At 43.0% G+C, this 17,224-nt stretch overlaps 7 non-coding genes across 7 annotated transcripts; 5 read left to right on the top strand and 2 right to left on the bottom strand.

Annotated features, from left to right (window-relative positions):
• Window positions 1-4,187: 4,187 nt before the first annotated feature.
• Window positions 4,188-4,260, bottom strand: Trnam-cau. Its single transcript has one exon. It is a non-coding gene; the product is annotated as a tRNA-Met (tRNA).
• A 2,994-nt stretch (window positions 4,261-7,254) lies between these two features.
• Window positions 7,255-7,326, top strand: Trnae-uuc. Its single transcript has one exon. It is a non-coding gene; the product is annotated as a tRNA-Glu (tRNA).
• Window positions 7,327-8,409: 1,083 nt separating this feature from the next.
• Window positions 8,410-8,481, top strand: Trnae-cuc. The gene has a single exon. It is a non-coding gene; the product is annotated as a tRNA-Glu (tRNA).
• A 239-nt stretch (window positions 8,482-8,720) lies between these two features.
• On the bottom strand, window positions 8,721-8,792 carry Trnae-cuc. The gene has a single exon. It is a non-coding gene; the product is annotated as a tRNA-Glu (tRNA).
• A 2,579-nt stretch (window positions 8,793-11,371) lies between these two features.
• Trnae-cuc lies at window positions 11,372-11,443 on the top strand. Its single transcript has one exon. It is a non-coding gene; the product is annotated as a tRNA-Glu (tRNA).
• Window positions 11,444-13,290: 1,847 nt separating this feature from the next.
• Window positions 13,291-13,381, top strand: Trnay-gua. Its single transcript is given in 2 exon segments — window positions 13,291-13,327; window positions 13,346-13,381. It is a non-coding gene; the product is annotated as a tRNA-Tyr (tRNA).
• A 3,529-nt stretch (window positions 13,382-16,910) lies between these two features.
• Trnae-cuc lies at window positions 16,911-16,982 on the top strand. The gene has a single exon. It is a non-coding gene; the product is annotated as a tRNA-Glu (tRNA).
• The last annotated feature ends 242 nt before the right edge of the window (window positions 16,983-17,224 follow it).

Below are 17,224 nucleotides of genomic sequence, written 5' to 3'. Positions count from 1 at the left end.
GAGGAAGAGAGGATGGTGAGGTGGTAGGGAGAGGAAGGAGAGAGAGCTGGGGTGTTTGCTCGTGTGCTGGGATGCGTAAGACTGTTTGAACGTGGGATGCTGTTCCTACAATGTTGCCCGCGGGTTACAACGCCAAAATGCGCTTGTGAAGGTACGAGTGAGCTGTGTGTTTGCGGGTGTGGGTGTGTGTGTGTGTGTGTTTGTGGGGGTGTGTGTGTGTGTGTGTTTGTGGGTGTGTGTGTTTGTGGGGGTGTGTGTGTGTGTGTGTGTAAAGCTTTCATCTTTCCGCACGTTTTTTTCTTTGTCGAGCGTAAAGCAAGAACTAAACTGAGTTGATTATATTTTTTTTTTAATTTTTTAAACTCTTATTTTTTCATGCCGTTTTTCTTGCATTCAAGCAAAGACTTAAATCTTTTTGCCGCTTCAATACGATGTCAACCCCCTGCGGAAGCTACCATGAACTAGCCTACAGACTACGATATCCCCAGGCCTGAGGACGATAACTTAAGCCCTTGAGTACGATGACTAAAATCCCTAAAGAACGATATCTTAATCCTGTGAATTCAGCAAATTTACCCATTGCCATAAGTACGGTGATACTGTACTCAGGGTGGGTAGATGGATGAATGAATGGATGGATGGGTAAGGTCATCGTACTCAAGCAGTCATACAAAACACATTTTCACCGTTATTCACTATTTGTTTTACACTGTTGCATCCTTTGGTTATAACCGACGGGCTGAAAGTAAATATTTGTCAGTCAGTATTCAACGTGATATATATATATATATATATATATATATATATATATATATATATATATATATATATATATATATATATATATATATATATATATATATATATTCTTTTTTTATTTTTCTTCCACCCATCTGTTTTCTACGTTGTCGAGTATACCCAAACCTTTAGAATTAATTAATAAGAGTCATCGTCTCCTGAATAACAACAAACCACTCAAGCATCAAACGCCCTCTTCCTCCCCCTCCTCCTCCTACTCCTCCTCTTCCTCCTCCTCCCAACCCTCCCACTCTCCTAATTAAGATTTAACAAGTCAGACAGAAAAAATAAGATGAGGGAAAAGAGCTTGAGAACAAAAATCACTGCCCCCCCCCTCCCTCCCTCCCTCTCTCTTCTTCCTCTCCGTCCTTCACTACCTCCCTCATCCCTTCTCTTTCCCTCCCTCACCCTTTCTACCCTTTCCCTCCCATTCCTCACCCCCCCTCCCCACGCCCTTCCACACTTCCATCTATCCCGATCTTGCAGGGAAGATTAGGCCGACGATGTGAAAGCCGTACACTTCCCTCGGCTCCGACGAGCACTGAAGACCTCTTCAGCTTTCATTTTAAGCTCTCAAACACAAGACTCTTACCAGATGGCCTCAGGGACCGGCGGCCTTTGATGGACGGAGGAGAGAGAGAGAGAGAGAGAGAGAGAGAGAGAGAGAGAGAGAGAGAGAGAGAGAGGTAAGTTGTGGGACCCTTCTCACAATTTCTCTTTCCTTACCTTCTTCTCCTTTCTCCCCCCTCCCTCCCTCCTACTCTCCTTCCCTTCCCCATTCACTCCCACCCTCCTCCCTTCCCCACTCCTCAACCCCTGAAGCAGAAAGACGACAACCTGAGGGGTTGTGTACTGAGGAGGCCATCGGATAGCTTACACAGAGACGTGGTGCCAGGCTACAGTGAGGGAGAGACGGTGCCACAGTGAGGAGAGACGTGGTGCCAGGCTAGGGGAGATAAGTGGTGCCAGGCTACAGTGATGGGAGACGTGGTGCCAGGCTACAGTGAGGGAGATAAGTGGTGCCAGGCTACAGTGATGGGAGACGTGGTGCCAGGCTACAGTGATGGGAGAGACGTGGTGCCAGGCTACAGTGAGGGAGAGACGTGGTGCCAGGCTACAGTGATGGGAGAGACGTGGTGCCAGGCTACAGTGATGGGAGAGACGTGGTGCCAGGCTACAGTGAGGGGAGATAAGTGGTGGTAGGCTACAGTAAGAGACCATACTAGGCTACAGTGGAGAGAGAGAGAGAGAGAGAGAGAGAGAGAGAGACACGACAGCCGGAGAAGGATAAAGAGAGACTACAGAAGTGAGACATGACATCAAAACAGTAGACACGTGGCCCCTGGCTACAAAGAAGACAATATTAGGCAAGACTAAGCAAATAATTCATAACTACCAAAAAAAAATTACGCAAATAGTAAAAAGAAGTGAATTGATAAGATACAAAGGCTTGTGGGTAGGTCATCAAGACGCCCCAGGAAAAGGGAGTGGCGGGGGGGGTCTACTGCTAGAAGAGAGAGGATTTCATATTTTTATTCTAAAATCGTGTACTCATATACCACAGTCGAGGAAGCACAAGAGAGCATTGATCTTGAGGCTTTTGTTCGCGACGAAGTCACTGAAATCACCACAATAATAATAACCCAGTCTTGACCGACATAGGTTTGTAATATTCACGTAAAATTATAGATTTAAAAGCAATAAATATTCCGGACTATACATTATACACGTTTACGCATTGTAGTATAAAATATTGTATTATGCATTAATATACGTCTTACATCACGGCTATGTAGAGGAAATTGCTAGGAAGCGGTTGTGAAAAGAAGTCTTCAAGCATTGTCCAGACATATTACCATAACGATAAAAAATATTCTCACCCTAATTATCGCCAGTGAAGGCATCAAAGTACATACACACTATAAACCTTTTTTTGTAGAGAGCACATTAACACAGAGGCAGTCAAGACAAAGCCAAGAAAAAAAGTAACAAAAAACTACTGAAGCTGATCCAAGGAAGTTCAACAAGAAGGAACAAAAACAAGACAAAAACAAATAAGGGCTCCTAAGGGCTCTCTCAACAACAAATGAGCCTGGTGCTGGGCGGCCTTGAGACAATGGCCACTCAGCGATCAAAGGCTCGGGCCCTTAACAAATCAGAAATAAAAAGAATATGTCAAAAGAGACCGCGCAAAAAAATGTAGCATCAAAGTGAGGCAGCGTCCGGTGTTGGGGGGCGGCCCAGAGTTGCCGGAGGTTGGAGGTCGAGGCCCACATTTTACCGTCTTTATGCTATAAATTATTCAAATGTAATATTGTGACTGTAGTTTACGCACAAAATTTTATAAAATACGTGTGTAAAATATCTAAACATGAATAAATGCCACAGTAAACAGGTCAGGTACTTGGAATGTGTACACTGTGTTCACCTCCGTCATGAACGCAGCCGAGACTGCTTCACTGCCCCACAAAAATCATCTTCAAAGGAGTCATTATGCTAGTGATGAGGTTTACAGAGATTTCCTTTTAAAGGTCGGGTTTTTTCTCGTCATCCCCGGAAACCTAAAAGTTCGGGAGGATTTCAATTCGTGTCGAGTGGACTTATGCTCAATACTGCAAAAGGAGCCGAGTGCCTCGTTACTTGGAATTTTACCGATGAAGACCTCTTTGGTCACGGTCGCCGTCAGGCATCGAGGACACTGTCGAGAGGCGGCGGCGGTGTTTATGTCGAGGTCACATTAGCTACTGACCGAAACAAGTGGGTGGTGACGCCACTGAGTCACGTTGTCAGGCGTTTTGCTTAATAATTATCCTTTATTATCTTTAATGTTTATTATTCCTCCTAGTTGTATTGTCTTAAGAGTTCGGTTCACTGTTCCATTGGTTCATTGGTCCAAGGCTCTAATTTTGCCTCTAGAGTCTAGACCAATGATTTATCGGACGAGTAGAATGTTACTATAGAGTAGTTCAAGTAGGAGTTGGTGTTCTTATATAAAAATAGCAATAATTTACATCCTATGTTACGTCACATACACTTTACTCGACAGAGGTCCCCAGTATTTACAGTAGTGGCTGTTCACGTTGCCAACATGCACAACGTCTGAATTCTTTATTATTAACCCTCAATTAGGCACTTAATTCTTTCTTGTCATATAAATGATAATATATTCTTGTGAGACGAAGGAACACGTTGTTATTGACAGACGAAACTATTACTATAATGATAATTTTCCTGAATATTATCACCACTACCTCGATCATTATTTCAATCAATCAATCACTCAGTGTCCCGTCCTCATATCCGAGGGTTAGCGACCACAGTCCTCACCTCTAAACTTTCTGGCTCCAGGATATACTGTACTTCTTACACGACCTTTATACAAAATTATTTGCCCCGAGTGAGGATCGAACTCACGACCTTGAGATTATGAGACTCACGCGCTGCCTACTGCGCCATCGAGGCTTATATAGACTTTGCAAGTTCTAACTTGAAGAGTCCCCCCCCCCCCTTAGTCATTGTATACTTTTTTTGTGTGGGGGAGAGAGGGTCTAAGTTTCGTAAGAATGTAGCAGTCGAGTGGGTACAGCACTCACCTCCTTTCCGGCGGTCGCTGCTTCTCACCCAATGCACCCCGGGTCCACCCAGCTGTGATTGGGTGCCTGACTTTACATTTATGAACTGAAGGTGGTTAGTGGCAGTGCCAGTTACAATGCTTCCTGTGTACTGGAAGTTTAGTATTAAATGTTTTATATCCACAGTGGCTTCTACAGTTTGTTTGTTTTTACGGGTGAGCTGCGTTTGGTAATTCCATTCCTAGAAATCAAAGGCAGGAGTCAACTCTTTGATATTCATTAAAGAATATACAGTACAGTATTACTCGGAACTCTCCGTCCTTCTCTTCCCATTTTCTACGAGGGAGACCTTACTAAACTTGCTAACCACGAAAGGGTATTAGGGTGATGGCAGATCACAAGACTACCAGCGTACACTCACAAACAAGGGCCACTTGAGAAACTTGAGACACCGAATTATCGGGAAGTCTCCGAACTGTTTGTTTGCCCATAGTTGGAGCTGTGGTATCTCGTGTATGCTTGATATATTTTCGAACGGGAGCGTAGAGGAACTTAAATCGACTGTGCCACTTTTACGTGCACACGTTAGTATTTTGGTCTGACTTACATCGTCCACATAGTTGGCGACTGCAACTAAGTGTTTCATCGACTGCTTGAATACTTTTATTTTTATTTTATTATTTTTACCTTATCACCGCAATTTGTTACTGATGTCCCGGAAATTTTTGCTAATACTACAAATTGATGTACTGGCAGTGTACTTGACCAGCACTAGAATTAACTTAATAATTTCTGCAAACAGACCAAAAAATAATCGAAATTCATACCAGGAATGTTAAGAACTAAAATAGATTTTGTTTACCCCATGATAACAAAAGTTCTCCTGTCAGGGCATTTTGATTCTTCCAGAGAGTAACAACTAGTACATCTCTAATAGAGCTTAACAGTTCATTCTCTTCGTTATTCCCAATGGATCTTGTGTGCATTTCTTATCGATGTTTGACAAAACTTCTGGCTAACCAACTGTCACTAGTTTAATGATAATATAATACGGCTACATATTCTTACCATGCCGCGAATCGAACTCGGGCCTCCTGGGTGAAAACCAGGTATCCTAGCCACTAGACACATGTAAACATACTGTATCACTATTGCTTCGTGAGCTGACTGAAACACTGAATCGAACATATGTGTGTGTTCGAATTTGCCAGCAATGATCAAGAGTACCCAAGCAAAAACTATCTAATTAATCATTAATCCTCTTTCAAGCTAACGTTATCAAAATATATCATAATGAAGTACATTTTAAGGTGTAGTTTCAATGCTTGAAAAATATAAAGGTATTCAGTAGTATCAACAAAAGCGTGACAAGAGGTAGCGGGCGTTGGAGGAAAATATGAATGACGGTATTAGTAAGATGATATCAAACGTGAAAGAATTTATATAAAAGAGTTGTTTATGATGCATGTTGATACCCCATGGAAGGACCGAAATGAATATAAGCTTTTAATAGTTTTCTTGAAGTAATCCCCGATTGAATCAACTTATTACTTCGTATATGCTGAGAGAATGTGAACCTTTATGGTGATTTTAAGGAACAAAGATCTCTCCAACTACCTCTATCTATGTACTCCTTTGTCTATCTATCTATCTACCTATCTATGTATCTATCTGAGTTATTGGATGTCAAAGATGCAGAAGTATACAATATTAACACTTGTTCTTGGGGGAAGCAAACTCAAGACCCAGAAAAAAGTATAATGGAAGAAACAAAAATTTAGCACTAAGAACCTATAAAAGGCAGCGGAGGTGAAAAACGGGAGGGATCGAGGGGAGACTACTCGTGACTGGGGAGATGAGGAAGGTATTGATGGTACTCGAGTCTGTCCATACAAAATGTATCAAAAGACTCGGATGGAGGGATAGGAATCAAAGGATTGGATGCTTATATTGGGGAGGGGGTGGAGGGGCGTATCTACCTCCCTCCTTCACCTCTTTCACTCATGCATACCCCTATCCTACACCTCCTCCCTCCTGTACCTACCCTCCTCTCCTCACTCCTGTACCTAAACTCCTCTTCACTCCTGTACCTACCCTCCCTCTCCTCACCCTCCTCCTGTATCTAAACTCCTCTCTCACTCCTGTACCTACTCTCCTCTCCTCTCTGTACCTAAACTCCTCTCACTCCTGTACCTAAACCCTCTCACACCTGTATCTACCCTCCTCTCCCTCACCCTGTACCTAAACTCCTCTCCTTCCTACCCCCTCTCCTCACTCCTGTACCCAAACTCCTCTCACACCTGTACCTACCTCTCCTCCTGTACCTAAACTCCTCTCCTCACCCTGTACCTGTACCTACCCTGTACCTACCCTCCTCTCCTCACTCCTGTACCTAAACTCCTCTCACACCTGTACCTAAACTCCCTCTCTTCACACCTGTACCTACCCTCCTCTCCCTCACCCCTACTCTCCCCTCTCTCTTCACACCTGTACCTACCCTCCTCTCCCTCACACTCCTGTACCTAAACTCCTCTCTTCACACCTGTACCTACCCTCCTTTCCTCACTGCTGTACCTACCCTCCTCTCCTCACTCCTGTACCTACCCTCCTCTCCTCACTCCTGTACCTAAACTCCTCTCTTCACACCTGTACCTACCCTCTTCTCCTCACTCCTGTACCTACCCTCCTCTCCTCACTCCTGTACCTAAACTCCTCTCTTCACACCTGTACCTTCCCTCTTTTCCTCCCACCTTCACTCCCCCTCCCTCCCTGCAATACTCTGTTCTTCAACCGTCCTCTTCCAACTCACTCCATTGTTCTCATAACGAACGATTAAGTTTCGAACCCGTGTTTCATGGTGTTCATGAACCAAATTATGTATTAGTCCCATGTGGTCTAGTGGCTAGGATACCTGGCTTTCACCCAGGAGGCCCGGGTTCGATTCCCGGCATGGGAAGAGTATTTTGAGTTTAGTTTAACCAATGGTATCCAGAACATAAATTTAGGGTAATAAATGAAAAAAATGTTCATAGCATTACGTAAGACGTACAATGTGGGGGAAAATGACACGGCAAAAACGCTGCGTATTGAAACCAGACAATATGAGTAATTTAAAACAAATTTAACCTTATGTAGGGGATTGGGTTAGTATTAGGAATTTAATTAGGTGAAATAAGCCGGAGTTTGTAATCATCACGAGATCTATATTTAACAATGGTAAAATTACAAATCCTTTACGGAATCTTACTTTCAATGTAAACAATTTTCCTCTTCCCGACACTATCTCTTGTCTTACTCTTTATAAACACTTGTAACATGTCAACATTTTTCCCTTTACTCCCCACACTCCACACCGACTTTCCATTTATTCCTCCACACACTTTTTCTAATATCCGTAAGAGCCACAACAAATTCTTGCCCATCTCAAGAAACTTTTCTCTCTCATGTTCTTTAAGGCAAGAACTGAATTCAAACATCCTCTTCCTTTTCTAAACGCACACTGCTCTTTAGCTTATTCTTTTGGGGAACTTAATATCTCAATAGTATTTCTTACGATAAACTTTTCCTGTTACTCATATTTTTTTTTCGTTCACTCATTCGTATCACCTTTTACTTTATTAAGAATTATGATTGCTCTCATTCTTCTGATATCCTTCCAACTATTGTAAATACAGTCACCTGTCACTCGGCAGGCAATCTATCGTTACTCCATAATCTATCCAAATCATTTCAGTGGTAATTCCATCTACTCCTGGAACCTCACCATTCAAGAAAAGAAATAACACAATTACATTAATTAGGAATTAGAATTTAATGGTAACTCATCTTTCAACCCATCATTCCTTCGTTTTCGTTTTTAATTCCTGCCATATTGTATAGGCAAATTTCCAGAACCTCGCGCGTGAGAGCAGCGTATCCTAGTCACTAGTCGACACAGGGCTTAGTTCACCGTTGATAATTTATTATGGCTATTGAAAGATTTTTTTTTCATTTTGAAGAAATAAACTTTAACAAAAATAATAAATTGGTGCAAAATATATCCCGTGTTGTCTAGTGGCTAGGATACGCGGCTCTCACCCGCGAGGCCCGGGTTCGATTCCCGGCACGGGAAAATTTTAATGTCAAACTACAGTGACGGTCTTAAGTTCATTCCCTTAAGATGGGATGGTGCGCTCCAATAAAGTGATTATTGGAGCGTTATTTCAGCTGCATGAAAACTTAATTTATCTTATCAAAAAAGCTGAACTCTTGATATTTTCAAGTGCAGAGGGTGAAGTGATGCCGGCATAAAGGACGAGGTTGGGTAAGACCGACCAGCTGGCTGAGGAAATGGTTGGGAGTTTAAATTTTTTCCCGTGCCGGGAATCGAACCCGGGCCTCGCGGGTGAGAGCCGCGTATCCTAGCCACTAGACAACACGGGAGTTAAATGGCAATAATAGTTTATAAAAAGTCAATTACATGCATTTTATATTCTATTAGAATTTAAAATATTATGACATCTGACTTTACATTCCATGAATTACCACTCGAGAAAACTAATGAAAGTAAATTGATACTCGGGGTATCAACGACCTTGTTATGCGCTCGCTGAAAATTGAAGTGTTATGGTATGGGTCTTTCTGTCTGTCTGTTTGTTTGTTCGTTTATTAAAATAACAAGGCAGCTCGAAGGCTGAAAATCTACAATAGACAGAGATGATAAGTTACATATGGTGGGATCGGGCAGTGGGTTACTGGAGTGACAAAAGCTTTCAATACAAAAACATAAGAAACATAGAGTCAACATACAGATTAACTATGTATCTGGTACGGTACTCAGAGAAAATGGCAGCGGAAAAAATGGCACAGGAAACATGGCACAGGAAAAAATGGCAATTTTCATTCTAGGGAAAAATGGCACAACAAATTTCACTTCGAGCTCACGAACCACAAACGAGCTAACAAGCCTATGTTTGAAGCTATCCAGCGTTTCGAGTTAAAGATGATGTTTGGTAACTTGTTATATCGCCTTTGTTTAGCCCTGACTTCCATTTATACACCTCTATCATATCGCCCCTCACTCTACGTCTCTTCAGGGAGTGCAGATTAAGATGCTTTAACATGTCTCTGTACTCAAGGTTCCTAATGCCCAGGATTAGTCTTGTCATTCTCCTTTGAATTCTTTCTAAGGATTCTATATCCCTACCTGACCTAGCTTGGAGAAGGATGTGCCCCTAAGTGCTCGAGTTAGTGATCATAGGAAATGGCCGCCATAGATCGTTGTGTTGTGAAGAAAGAGGGACGATGTGTGAGGAAAGACGACCCCCTGGCCACTCTCTTAAGTCAGCTGGAGCAGTTGAGGAGAGAGATAGACGTTTTAAAGGGGGAGAACGAAGCCCTCAGGACTGAACTCCTTCAGGTAGGTGTCCTGCCTAGCAGGACACCTGCGAAGGAGGAGCAGGCGTGGAGAGTGCTTGTTTCCAAGGGGACTAGGATCAGACTCAGGAAAGCTGACCAGGGTGTGGAGCATACATCCTCCTGCACTTTGCACTTGTGTACTGTATGTCCGTATTTCAGGCATTTGTAGCAGCGTGTAGGTTTGATGTATGGCTTGACTGGGATGGTTACCCAGGCCATCTGAACTTCCTTGGGCATGGTCTGGGGGTGCCCGATTAGTGCTGTAGTTTCGGACAGCCTCTTGATAACGCCGAGCTGTCCGTCTAGTAGCTGTTCTAGTTCTTCATTGTCCATGTGGGCTATTTCGTCGTGGGTGATAACTCCCAGCATCAGATTGTCCCATCCATAGGCAAATGAGAGCACCTCGATGCCGATGATGGTGACGGTGTATTTATCCACGAGTTGCCTGGCCTGTCAAAGCTCTGCGAACGTGATCTTGATAATTCCGTGTTGCAGGCGCTCTACTTTGGTGATTCCTGCAATATTTTTGCTATCGAAGAACTTCTTGAGGACAAGAAGGTTCAGTTTTTTATGGGATGTTTCCTCGACCGCGCGTAACCGGGCCACTTTGGCAAAATCGACAGACCAAGGCATGTCGGCTTGTGTGTTTGAGTGTGCCCTGGACAAGGATACCAAGAACAATGGAGAGATCGTAAACAGGCCTCTTTCCGACGTCAAGGTTACCACTAATTGGGGTGACCTTGGGTAAATTAGGTAAAATTTTATAGAACTGATATCCCAACTATAGTGGGGGTTTTCCCAGCTGAGAAAATATGCCCCGCCCCCTCCTCAAGAGTTACAGCGTGAATTTGTTACCAGAGTTTAACAGTTAATTCATGTATAAGAATCTGATAAACTTCCTACGTGCTCCTGTTTGAAATAATGAATGTATGTATCTTTATATAATTTAGCTAAATATCTTTCTTGTTAGAGACGGTCATCCCAACGATTATGAATAAACTCATTTAAAAATACATTATTATTTCAGGACGAAATCGAACAGATTTGCAGCAGCCAATCAGCTGTAACTCTTGAGGAGGGGGCGGGGCATATTTTCTCAGTTGAGAAACAACGCACAATACTAATTAATTCCCGTATTACCAAGTGGTTAGGATACGAGGTTCTCACCCGCGAGGCACGGGTTCGATTCCCGGCACCGGATATTTTTGGGGCTGCGTTGCCCATCATTCCTGAATGACATACCGTTTGCCAGCTCTTCACCGGTATCATTTACCCATGTTCAAACATCTACCTTCAACCCACTCAACCTCTGCTACACACATTGCGCTACACCTGGAGACCGAATGGAAGAGGAGACGGTAAATAATGAGTACAATAATAAATAAAAAAGGGTTTTGCAAAAGCACTTGGCCTGCATTCCTACCTCAAAAAGTGCTTCAGATATCCCCGGACAAGAGAAAATCAAACTGAGCAGCCCCTTCTCGCGCGCCCTATATGCGGCACCTGTGAAGACACAATGGGGAAGGGGCATTATAAATTAGTTGCATTTTAAATTCATGAAAAGACGTATTGGATGAAATAAAGATATTCTAGGTATTCTTAACTCCCGTGTTGTCTAGTGGCTAGGATACGCGGCTCTCACCCGCGAGGCCCGGGTTCGATTCCCGGCACGGGAAATTTTTCGGCTGTGATACTAAAATAATAATAATAATAATTAACGGTTTATTGAAAGAGCTTGGCAGCCAGAAGGCTGAAAATATACAGTTACATATTTGGGGAATGGGTTTCGAATTACAAATAATATACAAGTAACATAAGTGATACAAATAAGATATATAATAACTAGATGGGGAAAAGCTCAAACTACAGTGCATTTCAACATAGTGACAGTGCAAGTAGTATTTACTGGGAGTGAATACACTGGTTTATTACAAGTTATTGATAATTTTTACAATGGTTGGGACTGGGCTGTTCTTATAGCGATCAGTTCGTGCACGTATGGACTGGATGCGGTTGTGGTGTCGAACAACAATTCTCGGGCTAGGGATCTCAGGTGGTAGTAGGAGCCGGTGTCGAGGATGGTGTAGAAGCTTCTTACCAAATTTGCAGATGAGGTCGTGGTGATGGTCAGTGAGAGTCGAAAGGGTCAGTGTGTTGAGCGCTTCTTGATATGTGGAGTAGGAAGGGGAGAGAATAATCTTGCATGCCCTCTTTTGCACTTTTTCTAGGTGTTTACGTTGTATGGCATTTAGGGAGGAAGACCAGGTAGGGGAGGCATAGGTGAGCTTGGGAAGTATGAATGTTGTGTAAACACCGAGGAGCTCGGGTGCAGGAACTCCAAGGGACTTGAGTCGGCGGAGGAGGAGACGGAAACTGGAGTATTTGACAACTTCACTGATGTGTGGTTTCCAATTTAGTTTGTTGTCTATGGTGACGCCGAGGAGCTTCGTGGACTCTACAACCTGGAGTGTGTTCGGACCTAAAGTAATGGAAGGAGGTGGGACAATGACGGAGGAGAGGTTGATGTGCATAACTATGGTCTTGGTATGGTTGATGGTGACATGGTTGTTGGTGGCCCAGTTTTGGAGACTGTTCAATAAATCCTGAAGGGCGGTATAGTCGGGAGCAGAATTGTTGACGCTGATCCCAATGGTGGAGTCGTCGACATATTTCCAGCGAGCAGGGGTTTCTCTTAGGGCATCATTGATGAGCATAAGGAAGCAGAGTGGTCCCATCTTGGTGCCTTGGGGGACGCCACAGGTGAGTGAATGAAAGGTGGAGACAGCCTCTCGGAAACGTACAGCTTGGCGTCGGTCACTGAGGAAGTCTGTAAGTCATGGTATAAGACTTCTCCGAAGCCCGAGGTCAATAGCTTTGTTGATGATTATATTGTGGTCGACTAGGTCGAATGCTTTAGTGAAATCAATGAAGACGACAGCTACAGACGTTTTTCGTTTCTCGAGATGGCGGTATATGTAATCGAGAAAGCTGACAAGACAGTGAGTGGTGGAGTTAGCATGTTCACTCCGATGGAAGTAAGCTTTCAATAACTTTCTTAAAGCAACTAAATGTATGTGTGTGTGTTATAATTTGTATCATGCCTACACTCAGTACATGTTAGATCAATGTGAACTTGTATTCTGATTTTATTGAATAAACAAGAAGCAATGTAGATATTGGGTCACGTGAAGATTATGCACTCTACGTGTTATCCGTCTTGTAATTAAACACCTTAGTTCTATCTTGGAGGGTTTAGTTAATTTAGGCTTGGTTAAGTTCGGTTAGGTTAGGTCAGGTCAGGTTAGGATTAGGGTAGTTAATCTTAAGGTCAAATAGCTTGGGTGCCTAATCTTCGCGATCCAATATTTATCTACAGGGTATGTGTACAAACCAGGATGGTAAACAAGCGGGGACAGAAGATACATGCTATATTTTCATGTTTTTATTTGGGGTCATTAATAGACTCCGTCATAATTTTATCTACAGTGATGTAATAAAAAGACTATTTAACCCTACAATTTACCCTTCGATAGCTCAGTTGGTAGAGCGGTGGACTGTAGTCGGAATTCAGAGCAGACATCCATAGGTCACTGGTTCGAATCCGGTTCGAAGGATATGTTTTCTTGACTATCTAAAAAATTATGTGAGTGTATAAACTGCCATGATAATATTCCAGGATATATTTACTATCGATAGAATGTGAAATACTTTATGAATGGTGTAACGTATTTCACTTGTTGTTTACTATCTCTTCTGCATAGAATCCTAAATATACAACAATCAATGAATGCTTTGTACGAACTTCTTATTAATGAATCATTAATTCGCTCTGTACAGAACCAGTTCCGACCAGGGATTTACTCTGCGGAGAATACTCAACCGCTTTCAACCACAAGTGGTCTAGTGGCAAGGATAACTGGTTTCACCCAGGCGACCTGGGTTCGGTTTCCGGCTTGGGAAGAGTTTTGCCAGATACTAGTATCATTATCAAAACTATTATAGTAAAATAACAGCCTCGAGGTAATATCTTACACCGATTGCAGTCAGGTCACTAGAGAAACAAAAAACATAAGGTGACACGTCAAGATGATATAGTAACACAACACGATCTGCACGAGCTGTTTAAATGGTCGCACGACTGCCAAAATCTTTTCAACAATACAAAATTTAAGAGTTTACATGTGGGATACATCATCCCAAATCACAACTATTCACTGAGTAATACTTTTTTGGATACTGTCTGGAAAGAAAATATCTAGGCGTCATGTAGGCAGTGAAACAACTGGGAACAGCAGTGAAAAAAGTCAACTAAAATTTAGGAATTATACGTCGTACCTTCAATTACAAATGATAAGAAAAAGCAGTTCTTCACATATACAATAAGCATCCCATACGTCCAGGCCTGAACTACAGTATATACAGTAGGTATGGAAAACTAACCATGAAAAGATACAATTCAGAGAGAGCGACTAAGATGATTGATTCCAGACCGTAAACCAAGGCCACTTCTTTTTTATTTTGTCACCAACACGAGGGGACACAACATCAAGCTAACTAAGGTGTCATGCAAAACGAACATAAGGAAATATATTTTAACAGAGGGTGGTAGACCTATGACACTGTCTACCAGCTCAAGCTGTGGAAGCAAAAACAGAACTGAACTTCAAAATAGCCCTGGATATGAATGGATGAATAAAGGCTCGTGACAGGGGGGGGGGGAAGAAGGTTCAGGGGCAGGATAAAGGCAGGATGGCAGTGAATTTTTGGAGGAGAAGGATGCTGAATTTACACCAAGCCAGTCAAGTCAAGTCAAGTCAATGAAGTCATTTGATTTGACTTGACTTGACTCATTGCCGTTCACACCGACTGAGTCAACCTGAGTCAATCAGGACTCAGTACCCAAACTGATTTCGAGGAGGATGGACGCGTATTCTCTCGCTGAATTAGCTGTTTTGTTGTGGATTCGGTGTCATAAACGCAAGAGGAGGACCCGAATCTGGATGCATGATTCAAATATGGGTAGGTCATTTCTGTCTGGATACAGTATTTAGGTATTCCACAGTCTCGTGAAATACCAAATACTCCAATCGAATTACCATTCTTTCTTGTAGGAGATGAGGCTTTTCCGCTGAGGCCCAATCTGATGAGGCCTTATCCTAGAAAGGACCTGGATTACGCTAAAAGGGTATATAACTAACGGATCAGTAGAGCTAGGAGAACAGTAGAACGTACAGCAGAAGCTAGGAGAACAGTAGAACGTACAGCAGAAGCTATGTCAGTTTGTGACATTCTGAAGGAATATTTTGTATCCGAGTGGCAAGATAAAATGATCCACTAATGTATAGTTACTTTGAGAATAAAATTGTTGTCTCACCTTTACATTTCAATGCAACAGCAACCTCCCTCCACAGAGCAGCTATAACATCACGATCCCGGTGGTTACGATCAGTGGGATCATATATAGCAGGACGCTCTCGAACTAAATTTATCAGGACGTCAACCTGCATGATGTACACACCACTGCGGGCTCGGCGTGACTGATGAAGAAAATGGGCCCAACCCCATCTGTGACTTGACTTGACTTGACTCATCTGGTGGGAATGGTTTCTGAGAATATACATTGGAGTAAATGTGCATTAGAGTGGCGATTCACGATGAGTCATGACTTGACGTGACTTGACTTGACTGACTTGGTGTAAATGCAGCCTTAAACACCGCTTGCGTGAGGGAAGCGAGCTGTGCTCTGATTGGTGAATGGCTCGGAGAGTGGATGGAGCCAAGTCGTCGCGCGCGGTGGGCAACGTTATTGTTCTTCTTCAAGTCGGCTTGATTTATTGTGTGTTTCTTGGTGTAATTGCTGGTTTCTGATGGCCCGTTCCAAAACACTGGGAAGCGGAGGTGAAGGCCCAGTTGGAGGAGGACGTCAGGAGAGGCGTCATCCAGCCAGTGCCTGCTGGTGAGGCTACGGAATGGTGCGCCAGGATGGTCGTGGTGGCCATAAAAAACGGTATACTTCCAACGCCTCAATGCAAGCGGTCTGAGGGAGACGCACCACACACCTACTGTAATGGCCTCTGTCTCATCAACAGAAGTATTATATAAATGGGTTATTTACATCTGATTTATATTCAGATTCATCCCCTGTAACTTTCCATTGGCTATGAGGTGACATGTTCAATGCACGTGATAAGGTGCGCCCACGGGAAGCTGCGTCATACTATGCTGAGTAAAGGCATAAATAGCCGGCTCTCTGGCCACCTAAAGCAGGCAGTAGTTTGATATCCTTGACTAGAGGAAGACGTTATTTGAGAGCCGCAGTGGATGGCTCCGTCTTCCCTCGAGGGGGAACGACGTACCCATACCGTTTTCCCTCGATGGGTCACTACTCAAGAGTAGCACTCCCAAACTTACATCGAACGGAGGGTAGGTGACCGCCCCTTTCTCTCTCTTCACGCTCATAGATTGCGGAAGACACGGTGATTTACACATCAGGAATTGCAGCTCGTGTGAGTACGAAAACGACATATCAGTCTACGTACCAAGGCGTCAGTGTTTGTAAAAATAAGAAAAACAAACACCCTACAGTGACGCATTACAAACAATATCCGAGTGTTAAGAATATCCCGTATTGAGGCGATAATTAGTGAGTGTTTCTCATTCTGTGTGCAGTCACAATCGCAGCACTGGATCAGGATGGGTGCATCACTATGGACGAAGATACCGTGTGCAAAGCGGCTGCGGACGACAAGTGGTGAGTTCAATGTGCACTACCCTTAACTTTGCACATTACTTTGGGGTGAAATAGGAGAGGGGAGCGGTGTACATTATGAAGTGTAAAAAATAAAAAAAGATCTACCAAAGCACTTGGGTCATAATCGTGTCCAAATTTTAGCTTCTTACCTCAAAAAGTGTCTGAGATATCACTCGGTCAAGAAAGAATAACATCTGGAGCAACCAATTGGGTAACTCCTTTCACACCAGATGAACCGTTTCACGTGCGTTTCTCGCGGCATCTGGAGATGGAATAAGAGATGATGTGTACAATAAACTGTGTTGTTAGTGAGGGTTCAGTAATACATCGTTCAGTTTTCTTTTTCTGTTAAATAGAATTGAATGAAACCGAGATACTCAGTGCCTTTTAACTCCCGTGTTGTCTAGTGGCTAGGATACGCGGCTCTCACCCGCGAGGCCCGGGTTCGATTCCCGGCACGGGAAAATATTTTGTTGGGACATAGAATCAGCTAATTGTCATCCATTACCACACGTCCGCTTCTCACTAAACCCAAGATCTATAGAAATCATTAACTAAAACATAACTAGATCCATTTTCGAGACATATTACACATTTAGTGATTAAACTGAATAGCGATACACTGTTTTATTTGCCTTTCTCACCCCACACATTTACTGCTTGTTATTTATATACTGACATAATGACTACCCTAATAAACATTTTA

This window comes from Homarus americanus, unplaced genomic scaffold (assembly GCF_018991925.1).
Source record: "Homarus americanus isolate GMGI-L3 unplaced genomic scaffold, GMGI_Hamer_2.0 scaffold16430, whole genome shotgun sequence".
NCBI lineage: Eukaryota > Metazoa > Arthropoda > Malacostraca > Decapoda > Nephropidae > Homarus > Homarus americanus.
The sequence above is the reverse complement of the archived record's forward strand: the minus strand, read 5'-3'. Positions and strand labels throughout refer to the sequence as shown.